The sequence below is a fragment of the Eucalyptus grandis genome, chromosome 11 (assembly GCF_016545825.1).
Source record: "Eucalyptus grandis isolate ANBG69807.140 chromosome 11, ASM1654582v1, whole genome shotgun sequence".
Classification (NCBI taxonomy): Eukaryota; Viridiplantae; Streptophyta; class Magnoliopsida; order Myrtales; family Myrtaceae; genus Eucalyptus; species Eucalyptus grandis.
The window spans coordinates 26006113-26021853 of NC_052622.1; the positions used below are offsets into that span (position 1 = coordinate 26006113).

At 38.9% G+C, this 15741-nt stretch overlaps 1 pseudogene; it reads right to left on the reverse strand.

Moving 5' to 3' along the window:
* Positions 1–13237: 13237 nt before the first annotated feature.
* LOC104427547 lies at positions 13238–13652 on the reverse strand (annotated as a pseudogene).
* Between the last annotated feature and the right edge of the window lie 2089 nt (positions 13653–15741).

Sequence of the window (15741 nt, forward strand, 5' to 3'; positions counted from 1 at the left end):
GTCTTGGATTATCAACTATATTTCTTCACCTGAAATGAATGTGTGCATATACAAGTTCAGAAAAATTACAAAGGGATGAACTATAAGCCCTTATTTGTCGTCGAGGCTGCCCACAAATGTTAGAGCACTTTTCAGCCACCACCAGCCACCAGGCGCATCATGCAATCCCTAGCGACATTACAGTGGGGTCTCGTGACCCTCAACGATGCTTTCCTTGGTCTATTGACACGGGCGAGACAAATCTCGCCTCAAAATTGATGATTTGAAACCCTAACTTGTGTACTCAAAACACTAATTGAACTTTACGATTTGCTCGAACTCAACAAATTAGCTCAAAATCGGTTACCCAAAACTGTAATTTACGAACTTGATTTGGGCAAAATCCTGGCCATCCAGTCTGTGAATTCAATTTGGGGCTAAATCTTTTTTAATTGAGGAGAATGAGCATAATCCTACTAAATAATGTCATTTTTACTATAATAGCCACAGTAATAATTTGGTTCAGCTGACTAGTCTATTGTACATGTTATCATTGTTAGCCACACCTGATGCCACATCAACTATTTTAGTTAGAATAGTGACGGTGGATAATTTTGTTCCTCAAGAAAAATGTATTTACTTTTGTGGAGTCATTTTTCAAGAGGAAAAAAACCAAAAAATTCATAGACCTAACGCATTGGATCAAATTCAGTCATCAACCTCTCAATTATGCTAATTTAATTTTAAATCATTTCATAAATTGTCAATTGAGTCCTTTTGGCCAATATTAGTTAGAAATTGCTTATGTGGATGTCAGTCATCTTATCTAACACGACCAACCGACATGAACAATTTTTACAATTTATTAAAAAATTTGAATTTTTATTTCTTTTCTTTTCTTTATTTTCCATTCTTTTTAGCTAGCAACACTAGGTGAAGGACAACAGCCCTTGCCAACCACTAGCGAGGGTCACAACTCTCACCTATGCCTACATCCGGTCCCTTGCCAATGAATGAAAGGAAAAAAAAATTAAAATTTAAAAAAGAAAATAATAAAAATAATAAAATATTTAAAATATTTTTGGCCAAAATTGGTTAAATTGACTTAATTGATCAAATGTGAAAAAAAGTGTAAAATTGAATTGGTCAAATTAAAAGATTTATGATTGAATTGGCACAATTTGTAATTGATTTAAAACTTCTTTTTTTGTACCTTTGCCTTTTTTCAACACGAAATTGTTACGGTCCTAAGGGTATAAATTACTGGTTTTTTGGGGATCCAAAAGATATTTTAGTGCTTTTTTATGAAATGTTTGAAAATTACAGTTAGTTTTTTCTTGATTCCACGAGTTCATGTTTTTCTTTTGGTATTTGGCCAACCTCATTGTGTCGAAATGTGTCCAAACTTGGTGCCAATTTCATAAAGTGTTCTATCTAGCTGTTGTTAAACAATATATACCGAATATTGTATGATATGAGATAAAATGGCTGTTGTTATAGTAGGCTTTTAATTTGTCAATATATCTAGTTGTGTTTTATAAAATGATTACTTTAGAAGCTTGCAGGATAAATAACTAATATATATATGTGTGTGTGTGTTAGAAAGCAAAAGCCTTTATAGCTGCTTCTACTGCATCTACTTTTTCATCTTCCTATTCATTCTATTAAAGCTACCCGTACTTAATGTTATACCACAAAGGTACATTGAATCCCGGAATTACTTTCCCTAGTTCAACACAACTCGGCTACCACGTGCCCTCACGGTCATAAGCCAGAACCCCAATTTATTGTAGAAGACATTGTCAAACTCATTATTTCAATGATAAATGAGAGCAACAAACCTTCGCATCGCACCAAATGTGCAAGAATAATTAGGTAACCATCTAGTCTCGTCCGTGTCTTCATTTGGTGCCTCATACATTTAAACCATAAATCCATACGTATAAGGGTAATTGTGCAATTTATAGCTATTGTATCATATATCGAGATATGTTAAGGTGAAGAAAGGCACTGAACAAAGTGAAGGAACAAACATAATTTTTTTCAGAGGTGCAATGTGGATCCCACCAAATTAGGGAGCCGCGTTAGCATTCAATTGATACATCAAATTATAACAAATTGAGATCATATTCGAAAGAAAATTCAAAAAGATTAGGCATATCCGTAAAAAAAAAAAAAAAAAAATGAACTTGGAGCTTAATTTCCATCGTTTTATACCTTACCGAGAATAGATTCAACTATCGATCTTCACATAAATTAAAAGCAATAGTCCATTTTAGTCCCTGGACTTTAATATTTTTTTTTCAACTAAATCCTTGAATTTTTAATTTGTTTGATCAAGATCGAGTCCCTCCGATCTCAAATCCAATTAATTGGAGTTGCATGCTCATTTGAGCCAGCAATTTGCTATTTCCAAGGTAAGTAGGTTCCAAACATGAAACCTAAAACCTAGTTTGTTAAAAACCGATTTCCTATTTTTAGAATCCGAAATCTACATTGTAGACCCAAATTGGCCCTGTCGGTCCAATTCCAAGGTCTCCCAAGAACTGGCCAATTTTGTTTTTTTTTTTTTTTTTTTCATGTTTTTATTCCTTGAAATGACAAAATTTATTAAAACACCTGGTATTTGCAACTGAGACAATTAGTAGTTATAAGAAAAAAGTAGAACAAGAAAGGGCAAGAAGTTTGGTACTACACAAACAAAATATGGAGCAATTGGTAAAGGTCCAACTCATACCTTAGCTAGGCAAAATAAAAGTTAAAGTAACAACAAAAATTCCCATCTACCAAAAGTAACGATCCATAACATGACAAATACGTAAAATAAAATAAATAATAAAAAGTTCAGAACACGTAACTTAAAAACATAAAAGAGATTGCTCCAAATTCTTGGTCCAATTCGGTTTCAAGGTCTACCTTGAACCAATGCTTACCCCTACCATGAACTATTTTTTTAATGCATATACCCAAACTTTGAAAGATTGAAACCACAGCCAGATTTTGAGTATAATAAGACTTCTCAATACGAACATCGCAAATCAAGCATTCCACATCGGACTCTAGTTGGCTTCGTCAGATAGACACGTCAGCTTCAATTAACCGGATTTCTAGGACTTAGTAGACATATTAAAAGTTCAAATACTCGAATGTTCAATAAATACATAAGTTCATGGACCAAAAATGAAATCTTACCCAGATTAATTCAGATTTTTGAAATGCATGAAATCAAAATCGATGAAGATGTGATAGCAGATGAGGAGATCATCCAAGGAAGAAAGAATCTCTTAATGAATTTTGCAAACAAATAGCATAATCACTAATAGTCGTAATCAAGCGGGCAAGACGCCATTCCACTTCTGACTGTTTCAAGCAAATGTTTATTCCCCTCTTTCTATCTCATATGAAGGTTTGGTAAAATGATGTAATCATAAATAAAATGATGTAATCATAAACCATGCGAAAGATGTAGGAAGATGGAATGATTCAAACTCGAATCATGGTGTATACATAAATGGGTCAAAGGGATTGAAAGAACCGATGAAAAAGGAAAGAAGTGGAAGAAATCAAATGAACGATCATGCCGTTAGTCATGTATCGCCACAATGACATTATGAACGACTACCTGACCCTAAAGTTCGCACTTAAAAACAATTCAATGTATCTTAACATAGAACAAACAACGATTCATCTAAGTATGATGGTTAACATTGAATCCTTTTTGTCATTTGCTGATTAAATATTTTATTTTCATTCCCTATACATATGAGAAGTTATAATTGATCCAAAAACTCGTGCCCTCTTTGTGCTCATTCCCCAAATTAATTGCGACGTAATCAACCTTCCAAACAAAAATAAATTAAAGAAAAAGTCAACCTTCGAGGCCTCCAAATACGATTTACTTGGTAATAATTGTTTATTAAAAATCAAGTAATAATATTCACGTAAAATTTGCATAATTTGCACGTGGTGCATTGAAATTGTCCTTAGCTGATACAGTATCCAAAAGATTGAGTGCATAACAATTTATTTCATCATAGAATCAAATCGAAAGCCGACGGTACATGACCTCTTCAAACTAGCAATCATCTTTACGTGTGATTGGTCCATATAAAAAGAAAGATTAGAAAATCATTTTGGAAAAAAGTGTTAAATTTTTGAAAAGTTTGAGGGGAAAGTACTAAAAAAGTTATATATATTACATTGGTGTCAATTTAGTTATAAACATTTTAATTAGATCAATTTAGTCATAAACCTATTATAATTATATCAATTCAATCCTTCTTGGCAAATCACTAATGTGGATATTATTTAATATTTTATTTTTTAATATTTTTTCTTCTTTTAATATTTTTTGTTTTTGTTTTTCTTTCTTCTTTTTTTTTTTTTTTTTTTTTATCCTTTAGTTTGGCTAGCAACCCTCGCCCAGAGCTAGTAGGGTTGTGAAGGCCTTAGGTGAGGGCCTTTGCACTCACACTTACAGTGGGCATGGCCAACACAGCCTCGCCAGACAATCAAAATGTTTGTTATCATTAAAACCTAAATAACCATTGGTATAGTTTGTCCAGTTTATTTTCTTAAGGTGTCAAATGGACTTTGGTGTGGACTTTGGATGTGTGAAAGACAACTATGGCCAATAGTTCTCCATTTAGGCTCCCACATCTAGATATAGTCCGAAAGAGGTCGGAGGAGCGAAGAAATGCCTCTAAAAACTCCCAAATCTAGGTCTATAGAGAAGAGCTGAAGATGTAGGAGCCGAGAACTTCCAAAGCTTAAAATAGTCGTGTAACAGCTTCCAACACAAGATGAACTAACGGTATTCCCCCTCGACCCTATCAGACTTCTTGGTCTGTAGATTTGAAACGGTAGATCTATTCCTAATGATTGAAGCGGAAATATGCCCAATAAGCAAAGAAGAGCATCAGCAGCGTGTAAAAAATATAGATGAAAATAACAAAATACTCCTAGATTAGATTAGAAGAGAAAATCTCAACTCACAGGTAATGGTTTTTAGACATTAGCCTTAAATCAATATTTGATGACATTATTTGTCTAGCCGAAACCTATAAGAGTGAATTTGATGTTCATTCGAGTGTTAATCAGTCCTATATTTGATGTATGCTACATGAACAATGATTAGGAGGAAGTAGACTTGATTTTTGTTGATCTCTTAAAATTCTTTGATCAATTGGATAATGTCGATGTTCAATTGAATCTTGTTTGATTTTTCTATATAAATTGGGCTATAATTAGGGAAAATGACTTTAATGAAAGCTGAAATAAACATTGTAAGCTTTAATTAGTAAAGCTACTCAATTAAGGAGTTTGTTAAGTTATTCAATTGGATTAAAACCTAATTGGTCAAAAGGTGGGGGCGACAGAGAAGTTGCCATTTTGGTCAGCTTATTGAGTTCGTGATTTTTAAGGCTAATTAGCCTAATTTGATGCTCAATTGACATTGCTTGTAATTGGATTGATGATTGTTTGCCCTCAATTTCGATAATCAATGCATGATCCTTCGGAAGGTAGTATAGAAAACATGGATCAGAGCTTAACTACATGCTTTGTGTCTAAGCCCATTATGTGATGGATGTTCAAGTGGGGGTTAATAAATTTAGCATTAATTAATTAACCCTTAGTTTTACGATATGGATGGGTAATGGAATCACATAATCGATATCAAATTTCCGAACCAAAATAGAAATTTTTGATTGTCCATTGTTTTGTGGAAGCTTGCTAACATTTGGATTAAGTGATTGCATTGTTGGATAATGGAATTGATTGTCGAAGACCAGCGGCCGAAGGCTTTTTTTTTTTTTTTTTTTTTGTCGTAATAGAACTATGCATTCAAGTAATAGAAAAAGAGTAGCCTGAAGCAAGTGCTTGTAAACAAGATCCAACAAGTATAGGGGAGGGGAAACAACCCAGTTGGGGGTTAAAGCGCCACTACCGTGGGCCTTTGCGGCCCAATCAGCTACAAATTTCGCCTCTCTCCTACAATGTTGAATGCGAAGATTAGGGAAACAGGGGAGTAGAGCGGCGGCTTATGCGAACAGTGCACGAGCCTCCCATGGTGTCGATCTGCGATCACGCATAGCTTTAACCAGAGTGAGGCAGTCAGATTCAATTAGAAGTGGGGCGTGATCTTTACCATGCTGCAACAGATGGTGGAGTGTGAGGTTAAACACCTGGATCTCCGCCTGCAAGGCCAAAAAAGCTGGGAAACTTCTGGTAAAACCATTAGTGAGTTTTCCATTATGATCATGGCAGATACATGCCATAGTTCCTTCTATGCTTGCGGGCTAATAAGTGCCATCGATATTGATCTTCAGAACTCTAGGATCTAGGGGCTGCCATAAATGTTCAAGATTAGGAACAAGTCGCCCTATTCTCATCGAGGGTCGAGTGGACTGATGGGCGATGTGGACTTAGGCTAAAGCTACCTCCACCACATGTGTTGGATCGAGACGCTGACGTCGGAAGATAAAGTTGTTACGCGCCCGCCAGATCTGCCATAAAATTGAGGCAATGGTCTCCAGACCAAGTGAGATTTGCTGTGTTGCAATCCTATCTACGAGCCATGCATCCATTCTTTGTACTGCTTGTGGCAAAAGCCAAATGTTGATCTAAGGGTGAGACCAAATGCCCTGTGTCCATGGACATAATAGAAAAAGATGTTCCAATGTTTCTGGTGTTTGATGAGGACATAGATTACATATTGGATCTGTGGTTATGCGTTTGTGAAATAGGTTATCTTTTGTTGATAGTGCATTGTGGCATAAAGACCATAGAAAAGTACGAATTTTTGGGGCGAGTTTCATTGTCCAAATTCTTCGCCACAGTAACCTTGGGGTCTAATATGATGTCGAGGCACGGTTTTGGCTATGGCTGGTAGCTATGTTTCTTAGAGCATGGTAACCACTTTTCACAATATATTGGCCATGTTTTGTTGCAATCCAAATAAGTTGATCAACGACGTAATGAGGTCTTACTGGAATGGTAAGGATTTTTGCTATTACCTGATCATCAAAATGCTGGTTGAGTAGGGGAACATTCCAATTGTTGTGGTCTGGATCGATGAGATCAGCCACCATCACAGGTTCTCCTCTAACAGTAGGTCTACCTAGTATCCTTGTAGGTAACCATCTATCTTCACGGATTTTGATCGTTTGCCCATCGCCAACTGACCACTGAAGTTGAGGTAAGATTGAATCCCTCCCTAGCAATAGGCTCTGCCAACCCCAAGATGGTCGAGTTCCTCTATCCGCATACTTGAAGTCCTTTGAATGAAAATAAAGGCCTTTGAAAAGTGTACTCCACAGGGATAATGGTTGTTGGAATAAATGCTAGGCCTGCTTCCCAAGCATGGCTTTGTTGAAATCGATGAGATCTCAGCCTAGGCCTCCATTGTCCTTTTTGCTTTTAAGTACTTCCCATTGCTTCTAGTGAATTCCTGTTTTGCGACTATCATTCTGCCACCAGAACCTTGCAATTCTCTATTCAACAGATTTGCAATGAGACATAGGAAGTTTAAAGATAGACATGGCATACTGTGGAATCGCCTGTACAACAATCTTAAGTAGAATCTCCTTACCACCCTTAAAGATTAACTTTTCTTTCCATCCTTCCAATTTAGAATTTTCTCTCCCCAGTATCCAGGCAAACATCTCTTGTTTTGATCGCCCCCAATCAAATGGTATACCCAAATACTTACCAGTCCGTTAAAGCACTGGTATTCTAAATTCCTTCGCCAAATTTTCCTGTAGCCTAAAAGGGCAAGCTTTACTGAAGAATATGCTTGATTTGTTTCAATTAACATCATGTCCCGTAGCTAAACAGTATTGATTTAATATGTTGGCGAGATTCTGACATTCTTGGATTTTACCATCTAAGAAAAAGATTGCATCATCTGCAAAAAATAGATGAGAAAGGATAGGACACTACTTGTTCAGCTTGATGCCCTTGATGTCTCCCATGGCAATAGCTTGGTTAATAAGATTTGATAAGACGTTCTCCAGCAAAATGAATAAATAAGGAGAGAGAGGATTGCCCTGTCGAAGGCCCCGTGTTGGATGGAAGTAATTTAATTGTTCTCCATTGAATTTAACACTGAGAGATGTTGTCATTATACATTGCATCACCCATTGTACCCATGTAGGATGGAAGCCTAACTTGAGGAGATAATCTTTAAGGAAATCCTATTCCACCCGGTCATATGCCTTTTGCATATCCATCTTTAGGACTGCCTGAAAATTTCACTTACGTTTCCTGATCTTTAGTTGATGAAGTACCTCTTGGACAATTAAAATTTTATCTTGAATTTGGCGACCACTCACAAAGGCACATTGTTCCATGGAAATCAGATCAGGTAGCCAAGGTTTCAGACGATTGGCAATCACCTTGGATATAATTTTATATGCGTAATTGCATAGGCTAATTGGGCAGTACTGATCCAGTCGTTTTGGGTGTGGTACTTTGGGGATCAGAGAAATAATGGTCATATTAAGGTCTGTGGGCATCACTCCTGATAGGAAGAAATCCTGCACCGAGAGAAAAAGGTCACCATGTATGATATCCCAGTGAATCTGATAAAAAAGTCCATTCAAACCATTTGGGCCCGAAGCTTTTGTAGTCCCTAACTGGAAAGTTGCTTGGTGAACCTCCTCTCGAGTGACCACAGCTGTTAATAGAATGTTCATTTGTGCTGTGACCACACGTGGGCATTGATCTAGGATAGGCCCATAGTCACGATGTCCCACCATTTTATAAAAGAAGTCGGATGTCATCTCCTTCAAAAGCTTATGGTCGCGCACCCACCTTTGATTGTCATCCCGCAGCATACTTATTCTATTCCGTTGCCGCCGTTGAATGGTAGTCGCATGGAAAAATTTAGTATTCTTATCCCCCCATCTCAGCCAGTTAATCCTGGAGCGCATCGCCCAATATTGTTCCTATTTTTGCCATAAGTGCTGGATTTCCTCTTTCAGTTTAGTTGTTGTCAGTTGATCATAGTGGCTATGAGGTTGGTTGATATGATTTTGGAGTTGTTGCAAAGCTGTTACTTTAAGATGGCCTTTAGAGAACTTCAAGCGACTTCAATGAGCTAGAGTGAAAGAAACAACCTTTAATTTGTATGGTAGGGCAGAATTTTTTACTATTTCTAAGGTCCATGACTTGTTAATGACTTCACGGCACTCCTGGTCTTGTATCCAAAAAGCTTCGAACATAAAAGCCTTTTGTCGCCTACGAGGTGTTGCTGCAGTGGTTAATAATAAGGGATTGTGATCAGAACCCAAAGCAAGTAAGGCAAAAACTTCAGCTTCAGGAAATATGAGGCGCCAATCCAAAGTACACAGCACCCGATCCAGCCTTTCTTTCAGAAAGTCATCCCCATCACGATTATTCATCCATGTAAAAGCACATCCCTTACTGTCCATTTCCATGAGGGAGCAATCATTCAAAACATCTTGAAAAGAATGCAGTCGGTGAGGGTCAGCTAATCATTTGCCCACTTTTTCCCATTGATAGATAATTTCGTTGAAGTCACCAACACAAACCCACGGTAAAGTATTAGAATAGCTGATTTATCTTAGTTCGGCCCATAAAAGTTGGCGTAGCTGATAAACTGCTAGTGCATGAATGCAGGTAAGACGCATAGGTATGCCACACGTGACATCTGTGCATATCATGTCAAAATTTTTTGAAGTAGACCGAGCCACACTTAGAGAGATCTTATCAGTCCAAAAAACTACCATCCCTCCAGCCAAGCTAACCAGGTTACTTAAATGAGAACTAGGAAAGTGTGACCATCACTGAAGTCGTTGAAGCACTACCACTTGATTCTTAGTTTCCATAAAAAAGACAATGTTGGGCTTTTCTTTGGCCACTAGGGCCTTAAGAGCTTGAACTATCAAGGGATTGCCCAAACCCTGATAGTTCCAGCTCAGTAACTTCATTTGTCATGCGGTGGCTATTTAAGGCTAGCCACCATAGCTCACTTTCCTGCCTCCTCCGCTGCAAAGATTGGCGTGTCCATGAGTTGTGTTTCATCTAGGTCCTCTTATATTGGACTCCTCAGCTCATATGGGTTACACCGTTTAATTTTTTTGGCAGCGCCTAATTTGGTAGTGAGTCTTGTATTCTTTAGCTTCTTGGGGTTCGGTGAGTCCATTGTTTGGTCCTGAATCCCCTTCATTTTTGCTGTTGCAGGGATTAGCGCAGTTGTGGAGGAAGTCCCTAGAAGCATGCCATCATGATGGTGTTGCGAGAGTGGTGCGACAGTGGTTGTGATGATTGGTATTACTGGTTGGTTCAGGGGTCCCACGTCCATATTAACATGAGGAGGCAGCAGAGGGACAAGATGGGTTGAGGAGGGAGGAGTTTCAGGTATAATCTCGTCCGTCTCCTCTTGCTTGTCCTACAGTTCATAAAAAGTCAGCCAATACGAGCTATGTTCCTTTACCTCCGCACGTAACCATTGGCCATAAGACATATTGTCTTTGCCTTCTAGCTTTTCCTCTTCAAAAGGAAAGTCCTTGCAATAGATAGCATAATGTCCTAACTTATTTCAAGAGTAGCAAAAGTGGGATAGCCATTCATAGCGAAAGTCTAGCCATAAGGTTTCCTTATCAATACGAATCAGCTGGCCCGTCTTCAGAGGCTCTTGTAAATTAATTTATACCCTCGCTCTCCCAGCTCTAAGAGTTGTGCCCTCTTTTGTATCTATTTTGACCTCCATCACTCTGCCAACATGTCTAACAGCTTTGCGTATCATGTTCTCAATACACCATTCCAATGGAAGACCAAAGATTTGCACCCAGAAAGTGCAACTGGAGAAGTCATAACAATGTAGTGGCGTATTGGGTATCCAAGGCTTCAAGATTACCAAATGACTAGAAAAAAGCCAAGGGCCACCATCCAAGACCTGTTATTTCTCTCCATTAGATTGGAATTTTGCAACATACTGACCCACTTCTCGTTGGGATATCTCAACTTGGTCAGTTCGCCATGCTCGCTTCAAGGTATTTTGAAAAACTTGGAAATTAATGGAGGGATTGGAGAGTATTTTACCTACTAAAGTTAATCTGCATTCCTTAATTTTCTCTGGTGACGGCTCATCATCCTAAACCTCAATTGCTTGTTCGGAGCAAAGACAACCCAACTTGTTACATAGGGCGGCAAGGTGTGAAGTTTCCTCCTAGTCGTGGGGGTCCATAAGGTCAGGCACCAGAGCAAACCAAAGGAAGGTCGAGACATGCGGAGAATTCTCCAAGCAAAGTATCCATGAGCACCCGAAAAAAGAAATGCATTAAACGAGATAAGTCTCCAAGCGGATCAATTGAAGCCATGCAGTAGTCGAAATTGGGAAATAACGAAAGACGGAAAAGTAGATTCACCTGAAAAGGGGAACAAAGATGGTCGAAAGATGGCCAGGACTAGCGGAGGGAGGGGAGGATGGAAAGGATTGGGAATTGAAAAGAGACGAAGCCCCTTACCAGTTCATGGAAAAACCTGGGAATTGAAAACCAGGAAGAAACAGATTGAGGGTGGGATAGAATGGGAAAACAGGGTAGGTGAAAACACAATGGAATGGAAGAAGATGGGAGTCATCGGTGATGTTAGGGTTTGGGGGGCAAAACTACCATCAAGGTAGAAGAAACTCTGCATTTCAAGAGAATTAAGGCAAAACTACCATCATAGGTTAGAGGCAAGGAGATTACCCCGTGCGAAATTAGAATCAAATCAATCAATGGGATTGCGTGGTTCTAACGACTGAAGGCTTGGAAGGGGCAGTCTAAGGTGGTGTTTAGTCTTAGGTCAATTAGCTGAGCTTAGAATCGATTATGCTAGTCTAGTTAATAAACATAAGAATTAAGAATTAAATGTGACATCCCCAAAACGTCATAGCTAATGTAGTTATTCAATTCTTTCCACTTTTTAAGTATGGGGAAGCATTTTTGAACCAATAATAACCTTGGACATAAGAAACTCAAAGAACGCACATGGATATAGAAAACCGGGCAGTTTCATTTCTTTCTTATTTATATACTGTTGGCAACCTAGGTCGGCTACACTGGGGTTAAAAGATGCTCCTACTCCAGGCTATATCAAAGTCCATTAATTGTACCACTCTAACCACAATGCCATTTAACTACACAGTCGCCTACATGTCCAAGTCCCATTGCTTGGTCTCTCCAAAAATGTCATCCTCGTCTTTCGAGCCCTTGTCCTACTTGACCCTGTTGTCTTTATCGTCATCACCGTTTGAGAGTGAGAGTGGTTCCACCAAACGCTTGTCGATTTAGGCATAGACGGCAATGAACTCAATCAGCACCAACCCGATGGTAGGCAAGCATCTATCATCAAGATCACAATGATTAGAATGAAGGTGACCACAGGGAATCGGGGTTATTCAACTTTGTTTGGTGCCACGTGAAATCAATCAGGGCACCATAGAGGGTCATGGAGGACATAAGTAGTAGAGGCATATCTACTATTTGAAAAATGATAATCCATCACAAGTGAGCATAACACCCAACAAGCAAACTACTATCCAATCTACACTACATATGTCAATGACAGCACATGCGATGGAGTTTAGATATAAAATATAGAAATCACTTTAAAATCAACTTGCTTGAGAACTTTTTCAAAATCAGGATAGCAAGTAAAAAACATTTCCTTTGAAATAGTAAAGTTCATGTGAAATCTAAAATTGCTAACAATCATAGTTGATATGAATTAATTGGCACAATCTTCCGAGGAACCCCATTATCCCCCCGGCATCTTGTACCCATCTAGCATCGCGAGAACAATTGGGGGAACCATGTTACACCTCCTAGGCATTTGGAGGAACCCAGTTACCCCTCCAAGTAGGGGTGTTAACGATTCGGTTTGGTTCAGTTTTTTTGAAAAATCGAACCGAACCGAACCGAACTGTTAGAAAAAACTTCCGAACCGAACCGAATGAGACCCAAACTGAATACGAACCCAACCGAAATTTCGGTTCGGTTCGGTTTTTCGATTTTTGGTTTTCAACTTTTGCTTTTCAGTTTTTTTTTTGCCCTCGTTCCCTCGCCCTCTCTTCTCTCTCTACACGTCTTTCTCTCTCTCCTGTGCTTGACCCTTTTTCCCTTCTTCGACCTGAACCTTAAGCTTGACCTCAAACGCACCGCCATTACTTCCCGCACGTTGCCCCCATCTATGCCTCGGAGATGGAAATTACACGTTGAGGGAACAGAGAAGACCAAACAGAAAGACGTCAAAAGCATGGGTTGTCCAACACCACAGCGGCCACCCCCTCATCCTCGAACCTGAACACATAGTAACCCACCGTCAGCCCACCGACGATTGCTAGGAACACGCCCCCGTTGAACGACATGATTGCCAGCATCAGGAGGTAGCCGATCGTCGAGTTGAGCCCGAAGAGCAGCGCCGCCCTGAGCCTTGCAGATCTGGCCAGCCGGGAGGCGCTGGCCTTCAGGAGGAGTGGGGATGTGGCGGCGGCGGAGGTGGCAGTCCTCCATGTACTAGTAAAAGGCAGAGACGAGGAAGCAGGCGGCGAGGGAGAGGAAGTAGCTGGGCCAGGAGTCGGTCTGCCATGAATCGAAGAGGAGGGTCACGTACCTGCTCCAATACAGCGTCATGTGCATCATCTTCGCTCCTCTGTTGTTTGAACCCGAGAGAGAGAGAGAGAGAGAGAGAGAGAGAGAGAGAGAGAGAGAGAGAGAGAGAGAGAAACGGGAGAGGACATATTTTATCAGTTTGTGGTTTGGTTTGGTTCGGTTCGGTTAACCGATAAAAACCGAACCAATAAAAAATATTGGTTTTTAATGAGAACCGAACCGAAAACCGAACTGAACCAAAAAATCGAATTCTTCGGTTCGGTTCGGTTCAGTTCCTGACACCCCTACCTCCAGGGATTCCTACTACCACCGGGGCATCGTCATCCCAAGAACCAATGGCATTCTCAAATCACACACTCATCCCATAGTACAACAATTCCATAATTTAATTGAAGCATGCTATCTACTAAGTTAATGTACATGAATAGTTTAGTGTCTTCCATCAACTATGCTTTATAAACCATAGAATAATACAAACATTTAGTTCGGCAATACTAGCCAAAATGACGGTTTACAAAAGGGAGTTTAGCCAAAAGAAGCAAAAAAAAGGACAGCATGCCTGCTTATGGAAATCAAGGGCATTTTGCCAAGTAAATCAATTCAAAAAATTATGAAACTTTAATGTGGACAAGATCCAAGGAACATTTTTCATGCAAAACTCAAAACCCAATTCAGTTTGTACAGGACCCAATAATTTTATGTAATTTGGGTCAAAAGAGGACAAATTTTTATGATAAAATAGAACAGAAATTGGACGTTTTGAAAGCCTAAGTTAGTTCCAAAAATCCTACGAAAATTACATGTTATAGTTTAAGATGTGCTCTAAAATTTTCATGAAGGACACTAGTCCAAATTATTTATCAAAAATTCCATAGAAAATGGAAACCGAGTAAAGGTTTGGTAATGGGTTATGAAAATAGATTCGGACCCGCATAGTTATTGAAATATATTTTGTACGTACGAAGTCCAAAAAATCCGAAATTAAATTATGTTATAAAAAAAGGCATAACACACAACTTTCATGTAGAAAGTCTCTCCAAATTTGTACCACAAAAGCTTACACAAAATCAGTAAAATCCTACCAACAATAAATCGTCCTGAAAAATGGTCGTAACCTCGAATTCATCCGTGACTCATGTCATTGAAGTTCAAAGCAGCTCACATTTCAACTTCCAGCAATCCCACAACATATCGATAGGCTCACGAAACTAGAACTTCAACAATATTTGCAATGCACACTTTTCGAAATCGTTGATTGACACAACTAAGTACGAAATCAACCGTGACAACTAAAACTCTAGGAAATCAACCTCAACGTGTGGAAATTAACCTATGCAGCATAAACAGGAAGTAGTTCACTTGCCTCTAGTCCAAAGCATGTGTTGACGTAGTTTGGGTGAGGGTCTCGGAAGCTCAGTTGCGGCCGGTTGCTCGTCGATCCGTGACAAGTTGATGGGGGCAGCTTAAGGATGGTGAGGCGGTGTCAACGAATGGCTAGATGGGACACATCGCCAGCGATCGAACAACGTGAGGTCATGACAAAATGAAGAGAATGGAGAGGGAATGAGTATGTGAAGTTTGGATGGAGATGAAAGTGTTATAATTATGGTTAATGGATTAACGAAAATCAATAAATTAAGATATGTCTTTTCTATTCATGTATCTATTGAATTCATGAATTTTCTAGGTTCATGTATCTTTTAGTTCATGTATGTATTGAGTTCACGAATCTCTTGACATGTAGAATTTACGTGTCTTTGGATTCATTAATCTTTTGGATTCATGAATTTCATGGATACATGCGTCTATTTTAATTCATGTATCTCTTATGTGCATGAACTAAAAAGCTCTATAAATAGATAGGTTTATAGAGCTTCATAAGAGTTTTTGTTTTTTTCAACTCGATTCCAAAAAAGCTTTGATATACTTTTCTACTCTTTTGATTTTTCTGGGTGTGCTGGTTCAATTGAACGGTTCGATTGAGTCATGTTTACATAGTGCTAATCTAAACAGGTTCGAGGTGTTGTATATTGGGAGGCATAGTTCGTGAATCTGCGGAGCACCATTGGTAGGAACTAATCGCCTTAAGGAGATTCGGATATCCATACCTCACCTCCATTACATTGATATTTTGATTACG